The following is a 15852-nucleotide window of genomic DNA, read 5'->3' on the forward strand; positions in this document are numbered from 1 at the left end:
CATCATAAGATAACAGAGCTGCAGGCTAATGGAGCTTGCTGTAGGAGTGCCTCATGCTCTGTCAGTTTTTCATTACCACCACACTCTTACGCAGGACCATTCCGTATTGATAATTACTGATGCTTTACGCTAATCTTTCAGGATCCATAATCAGCTGTTTTTCCACTTTAAGGAACCAACAACACCACCTCCACCCCCCTCACCAATACCGCTGATCCTCCCGGTCCATTTCTCTGTTGACAGAGCGGTGCAAAACACCGGCTTAATGATGCACGTTGACTTAAAAAGCGCTCGTTTCCCAGCAACCGCCACAGGTACGAGGGAAGAGCTTTTGTGTGACCAGACTTAGTTCAAGGATGTTATAATTATCAGAAGATTTAGGGGCTGAATGGAGGCAACAACCGCCGAGTAATAATACCATAAACTCCATAATTCACATTAAACATTGGGCCTCATACAGGAAGCGATATAAAAACAAATGTTCTCTTAGTTTTGTTCATATCCATGATCTAAGTTCTTCTTCTTACAGCATCTTTTGGTGGCATCTCTCCAATTCTTGGGCATGTGCCAGAGTATTTTCACACGGCACAACACTTGCCCTTATATAGTGTTTAGGGTGCGTTACCTGTGCTTTTACCTGGACATATAGTGTTTAGGGGGCGTTACCCATGCTAAAAGCTTCCCATATAGTGTTTAGGGGGCGTTACCCATGCTAAAAGCTTCCCATATAGTGTTTAGGGGGTGTTACCCATGCTAAAAGCTTCCCATATAGTGTTTAGGGGGTGTTACCCATGCTAAAAGCTTCCCATATAGTGTTTAGGGGGCGTTACCCATGCTAAAAGCTTCCCATATAGTGTTTAGGGGGTGTTACCCATGCTAAAAGCTTCCCATATAGTGTTTAGGGGGTGTTACCTATGCTAAAACCTTCCCATATAGTGTTTAGGGGCGTTACCTATGCTAATACCTGCCTATATAGTGTTAAGGGGGCGTTATCTATGCTAATACCTGTCTATATAGTGTTTAGGGGCGTTACCTATGCTAATACCTGCCTATATAGTGTTTAGGGGGCGTTACCCATGCTAATACCTGTCTATATAGTGTTTAGAGGCGTTACCTATGTTAATACCCGTCTATATAGTGTTTAGGGGCGTTACCTATGCTAATACCTGCCTATATAGTGTTTAAGGGCGTTACCTATGCTAATACCCGTCTATATAGTGTTTAGGGGCGTTACCTATGCTAATACCTGCCTATATAGTGTTTGGGGGCGTTACCTATGCTAATACCTGCCTATATAATGTTTAGGGGCGTTACCTATGCTAATACCTGCCTATATAGTGTTTAGGGGCGTTACCTATGCTAATACCTGCCTATATAATGTTTAGGGGCGTTACCTATGCTAATACCTGCCTATATAGTGTTTAAGGGCGTTACCTATGCTAATACCTTCCCATATAGTGTTTGGGGGCGTTACCTATGCTAATACCTGCCTATATAATGTTTAGGGGCGTTACCTATGCTAATACCTGCCTATATAGTGTTTAGGGGCGTTACCTATGCTAATACCTGCCTGTATAGTGTTTAGGGGCGTTACCTATGTTAATACCTGCCTATATAGTGTTTAGGGGTGTTACCTATGCTAATACCTGCCTATATAATGTTTAGGGGCGTTACCTATGCTAATACCTGCCTATATAGTGTTTAAGGGCGTTACCTATGCTAATACCTTCCCATATAGTGTTTGGGGGCGTTACCTATGCTAATACCTGCCTATATAATGTTTAGGGGCGTTACCTATGCTAATACCTGCCTATATAGTGTTTAGGGGCGTTACCTATGCTAATACCTGCCTGTATAGTGTTTAGGGGTATTACCTATGTTAATACCTGTCTATATAGTGTTTAAGGGCGTTACCTATGCTAATACCTGTCTATAGAGTGTTTAGGGGGCATTACCTATGCTAATACCTGCCTGTATAGTGTTTAGGGGCGTTACCTATGTTAATACCTGCCTATATAGTGTTTAGGGGTGTTACCTATGTTAATACCTGTCTATATAGTGTTTAAGGGCGTTACCTATGCTAATACCTGCCTGTATAGTGTTTAGGGGTGTTACCTATGTTAATACCTGTCTATATAGTGTTTAAGGGCGTTACCTATGCTAATACCTGTCTATATAGTGTTTAGGGGTGTTACCTATGCTAATACCTGTCTGTATAGTGTTTAGGGGCGTTACCTATGCTAATACCTGCCTATATAGTGTTTAGGGGTGTTACCTATGTTAATACCTGCCTGTATAGTGTTTAAGGGCGTTACCTATGCTAATACCTGCCTATATAGTGTTTAGGGGTGTTACCTATGTTAATACCTGCCTGTATAGTGTTTAAGGGCGTTACCTATGTTAATACCTGCCTGTATAGTGTTTAGGGGCGTTACCTATGTTAATACCTGCCTATATAGTGTTTAGGGGCGTTACCTATGCTAATACCTGCCTGTATAGTGTTTAGGGGCGTTACCTATGTTAATACCTGCCTGTATAGTGTTTAGGGGCGTTACCTATGTTAATACCTGCCTATATAGTGTTTAGGGGTGTTACCTATGCTAATACCTGCCTGTATAGTGTTTAGGGGCGTTACCTATGTTAATACCTGCCTGTATAGTGTTTAAGGGCGTTACCTATGTTAATACCTGCCTATATAGTGTTTAGGGGCGTTACCTATGCTAATACCTGCCTGTATAGTGTTTAGGGGCGTTACCTATGCTAATACCTGCCTATATAGTGTTTAGGGGTGTTACCTATGTTAATACCTGCCTGTATAGTGTTTAAGGGCGTTACCTATGCTAATACCTGCCTATATAGTGTTTAGGGGTGTTACCTATGTTAATACCTGCCTGTATAGTGTTTAAGGGCGTTACCTATGTTAATACCTGCCTGTATAGTGTTTAGGGGCGTTACCTATGTTAATACCTGCCTATATAGTGTTTAGGGGCGTTACCTATGCTAATACCTGCCTGTATAGTGTTTAGGGGCGTTACCTATGTTAATACCTGCCTGTATAGTGTTTAGGGGCGTTACCTATGTTAATACCTGCCTATATAGTGTTTAGGGGTGTTACCTATGCTAATACCTGCCTGTATAGTGTTTAGGGGCGTTACCTATGTTAATACCTGCCTGTATAGTGTTTAAGGGCGTTACCTATGTTAATACCTGCCTATATAGTGTTTAGGGGCGTTACCTATGCTAATACCTGCCTGTATAGTGTTTAGGGGCGTTACCTATGTTAATACCTGCCTGTATAGTGTTTAGGGGCGTTACCTATGTTAATACCTGCCTATATAGTGTTTAGGGGTGTTACCTATGCTAATACCTGCCTATATAGTGTTGAGGGGTGTTACCTATGCTAATACCTGCCTATATAGTGTTTAAGGGCGTTACCTATGCTAATACCTGCCTATATAGTGTTGAGGGGTGTTACCTATGCTAATACCTGCCTATATAGTGTTTAAGGGCGTTACCTATGCTAATACCTGCCTATATAGTGTTTAGGGGTGTTACCTATGTTAATACCTGCCTATATAGTGTTGAGGGGTGTTACCTATGCTAATACCTGCCTATATAGTGTTTAGGGGTGTTACCTATGTTAATACCTGCCTATATAGTGTTTAGGGGTGTTACCTATGTTAATACCTGCCCTTAAGTAGTTTTTAGGGGCGTTACCTATGCTAATACCTGCCTATATAGTGTTTAAGGGCGTTACCTATGTTAATACCTGTCTATATAGTGTTTAAGGGCGTTACCTATGCTAATACCTGCCTATATAGTGTTTAAGGGCGTTACCTATGTTAATACCTGTCTATATAGTGTTTAAGGGCGTTACCTATGCTAATACCTGTCTATATAGTGTTTAAGGGCGTTACCTATGCTAATACCTGTCTATATAGTGTTTAAGGGCGTTACCTATGCTAATACCTGCCTATATAGTGTTTAAGGGCGTTACCTATGTTAATACCTGTCTATATAGTGTTTAAGGGCGTTACCTATGCTAATACCTGCCTATATAGTGTTTAAGGGCGTTACCTATGTTAATACCTGTCTATATAGTGTTTAAGGGCGTTACCTATGCTAATACCTGTCTATATAGTGTTTAAGGGCGTTACCTATGCTAATACCTGCCTATATAGTGTTTAAGGGCGTTACCTATGTTAATACCTGTCTATATAGTGTTTAAGGGCGTTACCTATGCTAATACCTGCCTATATAGTGTTTAAGGGCGTTACCTATGTTAATACCTGTCTATATAGTGTTTAAGGGCGTTACCTATGTTAATACCTGTCTATATAGTGTTTAAGGGCGTTACCTATGTTAATACCTGTCTATATAGTGTTTAAGGGCGTTACCTATGCTAATACCTGCCTATATATTGTTTAAGGGCGTTACCTATGCTAATACATGCCTATATAGTGTTTAAGGGCGTTACCTATGCTAATACCTGCCTATATAGTGCTTAGGGGGCTTTACCTACAACAACTATCGGCCACACGCCTTCAATATACGATAAAGTGGGATTCATCGTTCAGCACACCTGGGTGAGAGCACATTTGGATGGTTAAGAACATTTGGTGCATCTGGAGTTGACTACTCTCATTTTTTCTCTTAACACAAAATTAAGAGAAATTTAAGAAAATGTTACAGCAAGAGGAAGTGTCAAAGCATGTACAGGCAAATGCATGATTAAATGTCCTTTACACAGAATTGTTACAGGACAGTTTGACAGATGAATAAATGTTTTTATATTCCTGTTTTTAAAAAATATGTTATTATTCACATTTGATTGCTTTGAAAATGCTGCTGCACACGACTGAAATGTCAGGCGATCCCTTAAGACATGTTGACAAGCTAATTATCAAGTGGCCCTGGCACAAGCAGGCGGAGAGTTTAAAAATAAAGTTCACACCACCCTCATTATGTAAACAATCCCAATCAGTGGTGCTAACCTCGCACCCCTATACACTACAGCCGGCATACTTTGACAAGAAGGCCACGCTCTCACTCAAGAAGGTTTGAGGGTTGTGAAAGGCGTGTGAGAGTATCATGTGTTCCTGTAGGTTTGCCCAATATATCCAAACCAAAACCAGGAAACATGAAAAGAGAAAGATGACACAGACAACACCTTTGTTAGTTTCTAACGTCTCCATTACTGCCAATGAAATGTCAGATCACTAGGAAATGTAACTCAAATTGACTGTTCATTAACACGTAAGAAAAAGCCGCTAATAACAAAGCTTCTGTTTACGGTTCAGCCAAAAGATGTCACCCATAACGTTGCCCTCTGTGAAAACAACAGTCTGGTAAGTGCTGAGGGGACACAGGAGAGAAAGCCAGGATCCTCACACACACACACACACACACACACACACGACTCATCCCCTTTGCGGAAGCAGCAGCACACTGAGGTCTAATCGATGCAGCTCATTCATATTGAACCACCGACGTCAGGGGAAGCCGGGGGAATTACAAGCAGCCGCCGCTGTGATATCGCAGCCTAGAGGAAGCCTGAAGGAAGACGACGCCAGCTTCGCTCTGGAAACCTACCGTTTACTGGCCACGTCATTTTCAACAACATGGCTGCTGGGTCTCCTCGCTCAACAGGAAATGACACCGAACAGGTACAACCGTGCTTAAACCAGATTGTTAAAAAAAAACAATACGCCATATTTGAGATATTCAAGCATTATCTTAGCTGTGAGAAAATGAACCATCCAGCCTTGATGAGCAGCCATGTAGACCTATTTACAGTATTGTATATATCTATACAATCTCTTGCACAAAACCGATGCTACAAACTACAGGGTGGGGCGATATGATGGTATATATGGTGCAACGGTAGAAATGTGTCCACCGATAGATTTGGAAATACCCTGTGCATTCCATTACCCATAGTACCATACTCTTTAGTGTGCCAGAAATAGATTTAGTATGTCCTAATAAATAGTATGTCAAATGCAGTATGCCAAAAATACCAGGATGTCCTACTACATCAGGTCGCATTTATCATCGCATACAATATAGAAAAAGTATGCGATTTGGGGCGCGGCAACCGTTTCCACTACAGTAACATATCTTGCATGATCTTGATATTATCGCGCGATCTTGATATTCTCGCGTGATCTCGCAAATCCAGCTGCTTCGCAACGTGATTTGGGCAGTAATGGAGGAGAGTGAAGTTACAGTGTAGCAGGAGGCATCCGAACCAACACAAGACATGATTACCAGACATTTGCACACTGTAGTATATTTTGACAGTGTTTTGTCAGCTTGAAATAAAAGATGAGCAGAAAAAATTATCAAGTCTTGTTTTCTTTTGGTATGTTATACTCTAAAATACAAATATGTTTGATTTTTTTTATTGCACTGACTGAAGTCAGGCTGGTATTTATTTGCACCTGTAGGCTAACACTTATTGTTGTCATTCATGAGGAAAATATGTATGATTTCAAGGCTACATTTTTGTAACTTAAAATTATGCAAAGTAAGTCAACGGGCCGGTCTGCCAACAACTTCCTGTAGGCTGGGTCTCCTCCTCACAGGGATGAGGTGAACACACAGACCGTTAAGTTAAGAGGCATTGTCTCCTGACTTCTCCCTGACACGGTCAGCGGTCATGAAACACAGAGAAAACTGCCACTTTGACCCCAATTAATCCCAATGATGACTCTAAATGAACCAGGCAGCAGCGAGCACAGCTCATTTAAAAATTAAACCAACAACTGGAGGAAAAAATAACTCATGGTTCACAAGTTCACAATCCAAAGCAGAGAGAGGAGCATGAAAGCCGGACAATCGCTGAAAGCAAATGCCTCCGCAGCGGTCTTCAGCTGTAATGGACCATGCATCCAGTCCAGCATCAACAAGCCTTTATCTCCCTTTCACACAGACAGACAACTCACCAGCAACTTCTGCTTTAGCCTTTGGTGGCTCAGAGTGTCCGGGTTGAGTCTCAGAGATCCGTTGTCCAAATGCTGCACACCACGGAGCTGGAGGGGCAAAACTTCATTTCTCAGCTGTGTGGGGGGGGGAACAGAAAAGAAAACGATTATAATAAAATCATTTAAAGCATTTCAGTCAAATCCATATAGTAATAATAATACTGTGCATTTTCTCAGGAAACAAAACCTGTCCACCATGGTTAGTTATCCGATTAACAATGGTAGTTTTACAGTTTTGATTGTGCAAACTTATTCCACATAACCCTTCACCGCTGCTGGTGAGTGACCGCTCAGAACCAGCAGGTGGTCCGAGTGGAAAGACAGCCAACAGCTACACTCACGCAGTGAAAACAGTGTTTTCCCTGTTGTCTCCCCTGTGTCGCCCTTCATTGATCTTCACAGGTTCAGTCAGACAATAGAAGTATCTACTGGACTACCTGCCCACCTGCTGCTTGGAGCACATGTTGGACACAGTGTTCCACTAAACTTTGCTTACAGGGAAAATAAAGTTACTGGCGTGCAATCTAGTTAAAAAACAACTAGGGCTGTCAAAGGTAACGCGATAATAATGCGTTAACGTCATTTCTTTACCGCAATAACAGAACTGGCAATTTCTAGGTTGTAGCGGTTTGAAGATTCTGACATCATATGAAACTACAAAACCTAAGAAAAGCATCGGTACCAACTAAATTTTGGCAAGGAAAAACTGATATGGCCATTTTCAAAGGGGTCCCTTGACCTCTGACCTCAAGATATGGGAATGAAAATGGGTTCTATGGGTACCCACGAGTCTCCCCTTTACAGACATGCCCACTTTATGATAATCACATGCAGTTTGGGGCAAGTCATAGTCAAGTCAGCACACTGACACACTGACAGCTGTTGTTGCCTGTTGGGCTGCAGTTTGCCATGTTATGATTTGAGCACATTATTTTATGCTAAATGCAGTACCTGTGACGGTTTCTGGACAATATTTGTCACTGTTTTGTGTTGATAATTGATTTCCAATAATAAATATATATACATTTGCATAAAGCAGCATATTTGCCCACTCCCATGTTGATAAGAGTATTAAATACTTGACAAATCTCCCTTTAAGGTACATTTTGAACAGATAAAAAATGTGCGATTGAATATTTTAATCGATTGACAGCCCTAAAAATAACATGTGATAAAAATAGAAAAAAAATGTTTTTATGATGACTCAGCTGCAAAATCAAATCAAAAGTCCTGATGGGCCGTGCTCGTAAATCTGTGCATGTCACAAGACATCAACATCCCGGTCATCCAGATACTTCACAAAGCTCTGTTTACTCTCATTCCAAAATCTGCAAACAACCAAGCAACATGTTGACCTAGTGTATCAATGAAAAACAACACTTAAGCACTCATTCAACCAGATACTTACAAACCCACACAAGTATAAGATGCCAACGAGGTAAAATAACATCCTCTCTCCATGTTCAGCCACTTAGCCAGCAGCGCTGATAGCACTACCTAAACTGCATGTTATTGCCAAGCTAGTGGAGCTGGCTGGAAATAATAATGCCCCCTATTAAATTATTCATGGCTCCAGTCAGGTGGAACCAGATGCTGCTTTTGTGTCATAGAGGGAGAGCTGTAACTCGACTCATGCGTGGAAGGCCATCGCTGCATGGAGGTAAAGGCTTCATGGAACAAGCGTGGATGCTGCTGGGCCACAAACAGAACACGGGATGTCATGACACTCGCTCGGCTGTTTCCATGTGACATTTCCCTGACAGAGGACGACGGTTCAGTAGGTTGGTCCAAACAGGGGCGAAGCCTGAGGTGCTGCTCTCAGTTCACCCAACCCTGTGTTGGTGTCGCTGTACCCCCACCCTGACATTTGTGGCCATGTGGCCAGAAGATGACCTTTTTTTTGTCCATGCTATGCGTTAGTGCTGAATACTAATGCTATGGTGCTGTGTGCCCGCCACTCATGGGAACAAGCAGTGCTATTTATAGCCACATGTCCCCAGCTGCACATCTCCAACCCGGGGCCAATGGGCAATTAGTGTTTGTTTCTAATGGCAGGAGGCAGTGCCGTAACCTCCCTGACGCAAACAGACATCTGGACAAAGACGGTCTCTGTCCTGTTGTCCCGTACCGCCGCTGCAAGGTACAACACCTAAAGCCATGTAGCCCCCCGCCCCCCCACCCGTCCACCTGAACCTTCATAGGTGCTGAGCAATGGCGATTTTAGATTCTTTTTAGAGTCAAGCACCCCTAAATTTCATCTCAGCACCCCTAAAAAATTATTATCAAACCCTCTGACACCCGTGGGGTCACCAGCAATCCCAGCCACATTACTGTCTTTAAGAAAACCTAAGAAATCCATTTGTATCAACCATGTCATGTTAGCTTTTCGGGAAGGAGGCTAAATAACGCTCCAAAGTTAGGTTACATTTTGGCGAGGGAAAACTGGCATGGCAATTTTCAAAGGTGTCCCTTGAACTCTGACTTCAAGACATCAAGGTATTCCCACCATAACTTGATGGAGAAAAGGCAGAAATTGGTGCAGAAAAATTCACCAGAAAGCAGGAAATGATGTGTTTGACGCTCAAAATTCCCTAGGGGACGACCTCTGACCCTCACTTAATATGTGTCCTCAATGTTGAAACGAAACCTATGTCCTTGACTGTACATGTCACATTCTCATTAGGGACTGAGCCCCCCCTAAAGGTCTGGTCCTAGAATCGCCCCCGGTGCTGAGAAGCCCATCTCCCCAATGACAGGCGCCATTCACTCTGGAAACAATGTGACTTGTTTACCTACTCATGCAATAATTTGTTAACCTGACCCACCAGATGGTTTGTTACACAGAACCATCTGAGAAGCCGTCATTGGAAACGGTCTGGAAAAGGACAGGCACTTTCAAAATATACTTGGCAGGTGATTGGATGAACCATCTGTCAATCAAACGTTTGCCGAAGCCAGTCGGCGGAAGGACGAAAACATCTTTTCCATCGTTCTTTGCTCTGCTTTCAATGAAGGAATACTCTCCAGTTCTGATATAACTGATGCTATTGCAGGACCTAGGCTAGACTCTTCAGGAGCCGCCATTGTTGTTTAAAACGAACAGTAGCTCTGTGTCGTCTCACACTCCTAAACCACACCCGTAGCTGCTAGTAGCTCCTTACAGGACGCTGATTGGTCCGTGATCTGGCTTGCCGGACAGAAAGGCATTACTTGAAGCCTGACAAGATGGATTTTTGTGTGATATGTGATCCCACAATTCACCCGTGATTTCGTAACATCACGGGAATCCAGATCCAGAGGAAAAAATTATGTTCCTCTGTGTCCTCCTAGTGCTCCCAATGCCATTTGCAAGATTTCAACGTGACCAAAAGAAAACAACCAATCAGAGCCGAGCAGTCTCTACAGCAGCTGTCAATCACTGCTCGCGAAACTCCGATCAAACGGTCAAACTAGGCAACGCTGATCAAATATGAATCAAGATTCTGTAACTGTAATGCCTATTTCTCTCCTCAAATGTTTTCAGAAACATCTCGTAGTGTACTGTTTAGCTGTAAAATGAGATAGTTTGCACCGGCCGGTGGGTGGTGCTTGGCGGCAGGTTACAAACTTTTTCATTGTACACACACAACAGTACACTAAAATATGTTAAGGCGAGGTGAGATTATCTTTCTCATGCACTACTGTCAGGATATGGTGACATTCATAAAGATATCTTTATATATGTCATTTGAATAAATATCTAATTTCGATTAATTCCATGGTTAATCTCGATTAATCTGCTTTTCTGTTTTCTTGAAAAATACCTTTAAGTGATTTTCAGAATTTTTGCCTTTTAAATTTCCGTCAATTAATCAATTATTCGACAACTCATTGCACTTATATTTCTTTATGATGACTACAATTTTTGAGAGGTAACATTCACAATCATTTCACCGCTGTGTAGGTGATCTGATGGGATGACATTTCAGAACAGCATGGGCTCATTATTTGTGATAATTGTCAGAGTCGAGATTTCTGAGTATGAATATTCCATGCAGGCATTTCTAATTAAGCAGAATTAGACACTGCTTGTTTTCCCAGCATACAGGCATTACCACAACCCCACGTTGGGCTGTAGTCCTGGACTGTCAGCAACTCTGAGAAAATACCGTATATTATGATCTATCTGGCTTAGCGGGTATAATGAGTCAGTTTGGGAGTCTATGTCATGACGGCCTCTTTAATTCATTTTAGTCAGGGCAAAGCTAATTCAATCCACCTTATTACAGCTTCTTCATGCAATTACCCTGTGCCCCTGTTCATTGATGGGCCAGCATTGAGGCAGCGGATTGGACAGCAGGCTCACCATGCCCACAGAGACCTATAACATAGAACAATATAGCGTGCCCCATCATACAGTTAACAAAGATGAATCACTGCAAAAAAAAGAAATCGTTGTGCTGCAGCGCCCACTGCACAGCACAGCTTTTTTTTTTCTTTCTAGTAGTCTGCTGTGAAATTCCACTTGATCGGGACATTAGAATCAATTACGTCCTCGCATAAACACAAAGCGTTAACTCTGGAGCGCATTAGCATTCCATTAATCATCCTCAACATTAAAAGTGGTGTAGAAACAGCAAGTGTGCCTTGAACCGACCGGCACAGTGTGTCTGTAGCACTGCCTGCCAATAACATGTTATCAAAGAGAGTGCAATTAACCTCCAGCATGGTGGACAATACACAGAGTAGAGCGTGTTCGTATAAAGGACATGAACATGGGACATGGTGTTCAACAACCACCTCAGACATCCTCACTCTGTAGAGCCTTTTTTGGGGGGGGGAAATATAATTAAGCAATTTTGGGTTAAATTAACATATGCAACATGAAACTGAACACAATTATGCTTTTTAAAGAGAATAAAAAATGTGTGTGAACAAAGCAGACGCAGTAAGCAAAACCTGTAGGCAGAAAGGCAGAGACAGAGACCGAGATTGAACCTGTGGAGATAAGCTTTTTTATTACAAAGCAAATCCTGACAAATAATCATCACTGCCTGTGGATTTTGGCAAGATCCACATAATCATCCTCAGCCCCCGCCCTCGGGCGGGATCGTCCACCTTTCAGAACGGAGCTGAGCTGAACTGAGCTGACCACAAACACAGACTTTCTGACGGCTCAGAAATATATAGATATATAGTTATTTATTTATTAGGACTGTCAAAGGTAACGCGACAATAACGCGTTAACGCAAATTCGTTTTACTGCCACTAATTTCTTTAACACATTAACACATTCGATCTTTCGGAGGTTGCAGCGCTCAGTTTTAAAGCTAAAGTGAAAATACTGGTATCATATGAAACTAGAAAACTTAAGGAATCCATTGGAACCATGTCATACTAGCTTGTCACAAAGAATTAACGCTCCAAACTTACGCTACATTTTGGTAAGGAAAAACTGGCTTGACTATTTTCAAAGGGGTCCCTTGACCTCTGACCTCAAGATATGTGAATGAAAATGGGTTCTATGGGTACCCACAAGTCTCCCCTTTACAGACATGCCCACTTTATGATAATCACATGTAGTTTGGGGCAAGTCATAGTCAAGTCAGCACACTGACACACTGACAGCTGTTGTTGCCTGTTGGGCTGCAGTTTACAATGTTATGATTGGAGCATTTTTTTTATGCTAAATGCAGTACCTGTGAGGGTTTCTGGACAATATCTGTCATTGTTTTGTGTTGTTAATTGATTTCCAATAATAAATATATTCATACATTTGCATAAAGCAGCATATTTGCCCACTCCAATGTTGATAAGAGTATTAAATACTTGACAAATCTCCCTTTAAGGTACATTTTGAACAGATAAAAAATGTGATTAACTTTAATTTTTAAGTTTAACTTTGTTTGTTGTGCGAATTACACTCTATATACGAGAAAAGGGAGGTGGAGAGAAAGTCTGGAACCATAACTTTATATATAAAATGATTTAAGAGCCGCTAGATTATTTAGACGATATTATCACATGTGTATTATAAACATTAGGTCAATATTTCATTTTTAAATATCACGGTTATCGTCAATACCGGTATATCGCGACACCCCTAGTCCATAACAGTGTAACACTGATGAAGCTAAAGCATTAGCATGATAAGCTCTGTATTACCAGGGTAAAGCCTGCAGCTTTAATGCAAACATTTGTAGCCTGTCACAGCTGTCGGTCACATCTGTAAACTGGAGTGGACAAAAAAAAAAATTCCACCACCTATTGAACCGCTACAACTAAACTTCTGGGGGCTCGTCTAATCTCGTGCTGTTTACACCAGATCAGTGTTGTCCATCTGACTGAGTGGACAGCCCTGATCAACTCCAGGAACAATCAATTATGAATGCAGTCAGATCCCTGAGGTGATTACCGGCGACTCTCCTCTGACCTCCAGAGAAGTCGGCAGCCAGCCCCTCGCGGTCGCCTGAGACCGGCTACGGCGGTCCGTCAAACTGCCCACATGACGACAGCTGGCACAACATATCTACTTACACTACATTTCGGCTGCGGGAGCTGTGGCGTAACACAAACATGTGCTGTAAACATGTAAAAATACAAACTGCAACACTCACACGCTGGTGTAAAGACACATGCATGTAGATTCACATAGACATGAACGTGTACACGCTGAACATGTGTGTAGAGCGGATCAAATGTGGGGGCTTATATAGCACAAAACATCTACCTAAATCTGCCCTCGCATGAAAACACCCTCTGGACACAGAAGAGACACATGTTTGCTTTGTCATGCACGGGACAATCCGACAATCAGAGCGAGTGATGCTGCTGCTGCTGCTGACAATGATAATGCACTTTCACTCCCGAGTCTCCCGGAGCCATCTTTACAGAGATTTCCCAGTGAAGATGGTGTTACGTAACAGCGGCCGTGGACCCTGCTGTTCATATCACTAATGCCTCACACTGTGGCGGGGGTCACGTGCGTTATCCAGGCCACATCCAGGCGCCAGCAGCAGCAGTGTTCCAGCTGTTACTACAGCCTAGCCTCAGTCACTCAGGAGGACCATGCTGAGCCATGCTCCTCTCACACTGCTACATCGTCCGCTGAGCAGCCATGTTCAGCACCTCAGCAGCACTCCGCCTTTCACTACTGTCTCTCCAACACCGGCACTGGAGACAACGCTTCATGTACTACCAATACTATTTAGCTTACAAATACGAGGAGACGCTGATGCATTCTTATGGAATTTCAACTAGGCAACCCGATCACATCCTGAAGGGGAATGGCATTATAAAGAAAACAAATGCATTTTCCAACTTTGTTACCAACTGCTAGCTCTGTACACATCTACATTGCCCAAAAAGGTTGCTAATTGTGTCACCACCTGAGGATGAAAACGCTAACAACTAGGGCTCTCCATCGATTCAAATATTTAATCAGCGATTAATCGCAAATAAATAACACATTTTTTATCTGTTCAAAATGTACCTTAAAGGGAGATTTGTCAAGTATTTAATACTTTTATCAACATGGGAGTGGACAAATAGCTTTATGTAAATCTATGTATATATTTATTATTGGAAATCAATTAACAACACAAAATAATGACAAATATTGTCCAGAAACCCTCACAGGTACTGCATTTAGCATAAAAAATATGCTGAAATCATAACATGGCAAACTGCAGCCCAACAGGCAAGATCAGCTGTCAGTGTGTCAGTGTGCTGACTTGACTATGACTTGCCCCAAACTGCATGTGATTATCAGAAAGTGGGCGTGTCTGTAAAGGGGAGACTCGTTGGTACCCATAGAACCCATTTTCATTCACATATCAAGAGGTAAGAAGTCAAGCGACCCCTTTGAAAATGGCATGGAAAATAGTTTTTCCTCGTCAGAATTTAGCGTAAGTTTGGAGAGTTATTTAGCCTCCTTTGCGACAAGGTTGGTACCGATTGATTCCTTAGGTTCCTTTAGTTTTCATATGATGCCAGTATCTTCACTCTAGCTCGCTGAGTCCGCTACAACCTCTGAAAATCGCAAGTTGCGTTAATGTGTAATAAACAAATTTGTGTTTTTATATATATATATATATGGCTCCCTTGAGCTGTTAGAAAGTCTGTGTGGAACGGCATGGAAAATAGTTTTTCCTCGCCAAAATTGAGCGCAAGTTTGGAGCATTATTTACCCTCTTTATCAACAAGCTAGTATGACATGGTTGATACCAATGGATTCCTTAGGTTTTTCTAATTTCATGTGACACCAGTATCTTCACTCTAGCTTTAAAACTGAGCCTGCTACAACCTAAAAATCGCAAATGTCAGAAAATGGTGAAAACTGTCGATCAGTGTCTCCAAAAGCCCAAAATGACGTCCTCAACTGTCTTGTTTTGTCCGCAACGCAAATATATTCAGTTTAGTATCATAGATGAGTAAAGAAGCCAGAAAATATTCATATTTAAGAAGCTGGAATCAGAGAATTTTGACCTTTTTTCTTCCAAAATTAACCAAACAGATTAATTGATTATCAAAGTAGCTGGCGATTAATTCAACAGTTGACAAATAATCGATTAATCGGTATAAAATCAGTGAGCAGACGCTTTTTAATTCAATTTCAATATAGTTTTCTGTGACTCCAAACAAAATGCAGTAAACCCCACCCATCTGGTGCTACCAGAGGGGGGAAAATAAACACTAAGAATTTTATGCAAATATTATTTGACCCAGGGCTGGATTTAAATAAAAAAAAAAAAAAAAGCTCAACAGTACTCTCCCCCACCACCAACACACCGACCCCCTTCCTTCCTCTCTCTCTCTCTCTCTCCGACTCATCGCACAGAGAAAACTAATCTAGGTTAGGAATATGAATACCTCTGTCTCCTGTGCA

General features: G+C 41.9%; 1 protein-coding gene across 3 annotated transcripts in view; it reads right to left on the reverse strand.

Annotated features, from left to right (window-relative positions):
* Positions 1-7061, reverse strand: part of rimbp2b (RIMS binding protein 2b) — an 88285-nt gene extending 81224 nt beyond the window's left edge. For all 3 annotated transcript variants that reach the window (XM_074638668.1, XM_074638663.1, XM_074638667.1), the window contains exon 1: positions 6948-7061. The gene's annotated coding sequence lies outside the window, so the exon portion shown is untranslated. The remainder of the gene's footprint in view (positions 1-6947) is intronic.
* Positions 7062-15852: the final 8791 nt, after the last annotated feature.

Source organism: Sebastes fasciatus, chromosome 6 (genome assembly GCF_043250625.1).
Source record: "Sebastes fasciatus isolate fSebFas1 chromosome 6, fSebFas1.pri, whole genome shotgun sequence".
In the NCBI taxonomy this organism is placed as follows: domain Eukaryota; kingdom Metazoa; phylum Chordata; class Actinopteri; order Perciformes; family Sebastidae; genus Sebastes; species Sebastes fasciatus.